The 2027-nt window shown below is 46.7% G+C and overlaps 1 pseudogene; it reads right to left on the reverse strand.

Moving 5' to 3' along the window:
• Positions 1 to 384: 384 nt before the first annotated feature.
• Positions 385 to 590, reverse strand: LOC142255540 (U2 spliceosomal RNA; annotated as a pseudogene).
• Between the last annotated feature and the right edge of the window lie 1437 nt (positions 591 to 2027).

Here is a 2027-nt window from a genome sequence, read left to right on the forward strand (position 1 = left end):
CACACAGGAACCACAATCCCTACACCATGCTTCAATGGATTCTCTCATCCCAGCCCAGTAAAACTACATATTTTACACAGTCATAAGCAGCCAAAAGGGATCTATTCTATTCAATTGCAAATGATCTAGATAAGACTGAGAATAAGATACTGCACGGGACATAGCAGAGTTGGTCAAGTTGAGTGGAGATGAGTTTGCTATTTGGCACAGCTTTTTGCATCAATAAAGCAAGTAAAAGGTGTGAAAGATAAAAAAAAGGGTGAAAGTGTGAAAAGTGAATTGGCCAAATTGAGGTGCATATAAAGTTTTTGCTTTCTTTCAATTCACTAATGGGGCTCATTTGAATCAGGTGAATTGAGTTCTGCTTTTGGAAACTGGGTTAAGAAGGGGTGCACCGGTCCTGGAGGTACTGCAATACCAGGTCAATGCGTGGAGTGGACAGAGCAAGATTTTTTCCATCTCCTTGTTCTAAAAATCCATTTAATATATGGTCCCCAGAGAGGGGACGTATCAGATATTAAACTGATAAGAACAGATTTAATTTTTTTTTTTTCTGTTTATCAGTAGGACTTCAAAATAACAAAGGTGATCGCCTCCCGTTGCCTGGGAACCGTCCAGGCACAAGAGGGCTATGTGTCACCAGAAGGCGCACACACTTCCTCAAGGCCGGCAGACGTGCAATCCCAGGCACCTTCCAGTACCGACCAAGGTAGCGTCCTCCGAAACTACACTTGATCTTAGCCAAAAGGCCGAGAAGCTATAACCCGAATTGGTTACGGCCTTGAGTGGCACCCTGGCCTATACCGGACACATCTTAGGGAGAGGGAGACAAACCCACGCCTACAGAAGACATTTTGTCACCCAAGCCAACCCTTGAAAAGGCTGTTTTGCAGAGCAAAAACAAGAAGAATGGTGCTTTTTGCAGCCGCCGCCCACTGCAATGAATCTGAATAACTCCTCCTTTTGGACACAAGCACCTCCCCTCCCCCTTGCAGTCTTTCCAATTCATGATACAAAAAGACGGACGGACAGGACAGGACAGGACAGGCTGCCTGACTTTCCGTCACTGCCACCCTTTGCCATCCTTGTCCGTAGAAAGCCCTTTCATCATCCCCAAACCCTAATCTTTTCCCTTCCCTTCCCAGATGCGTCTCACTCCCTTTCATTAGGAAGTGAGCGCAGCCTTTTCTCCGTTCTGCACATGCGCGACGTTAAACACAAATGCGCAGGCGTGCGTTCCATTACCCTCACTGCATTCCACTCCCATACAGGAAGTGGGCGCAGCTATTACTACGGTCGCACATAAAAGAACCCACGGCCACCACTGCACATAGCTGACTCCACCACAGGACACCCACTTCTACACCAACGCAGGTAAGACAGGATCGGCACCTCTATGCTCCCGTTACAATCAGGCTCAGTCACCATGTGATAACGCTCTCAACTCTTTAGTTGCAGGCTCCCCTTGCTTCACCTCCACTGGCTGTGCTGCCATTTCCTCTCCCACCTGGAAGGTATACTTTATTCCACTATTTTCCTGTTTCTCTCTTCCCCCTTTTCCCATAACCTACTTTTATCTGCATTTGTGGGGTATCTATATGCTATTTACATCATAGTTTTATTCATTAATATGGAAGGGAAGAGTGCCCATGAGAGTGTTGAACTGCGGAGAGCAAGAGATTAAGCTGCTCCGATTTGCCACCATTGATAAGCTGTTCTCAGTAGATACACTTGCTATCCAAACAGCAGCATCCACCATTGCTTCAGCCCACCCATTCAGTGACAGCTCACCAAGTCAGCCATAGGAGTGGTGTAAGGAATTACACGTAGGCACTGACTCCACACCTTCACATCACAAGAAGGGGGTCTACAGGCTAGTGCAAGAATACGAGCAAGTCTTCAGCAAACATCCGCTAGACTTTTGAAGAATAAAAGGGGTCAAACACTACATCCCCACAAGTGCACACCCACCCATCAAAGAGAGATATAAGCCAAAACTACCTGCACATTACCAGTGTACCAAGGAC

Source organism: Anomaloglossus baeobatrachus, chromosome 10 (assembly GCF_048569485.1).
Source record: "Anomaloglossus baeobatrachus isolate aAnoBae1 chromosome 10, aAnoBae1.hap1, whole genome shotgun sequence".
Taxonomy (NCBI): Eukaryota; Metazoa; Chordata; class Amphibia; order Anura; family Aromobatidae; genus Anomaloglossus; species Anomaloglossus baeobatrachus.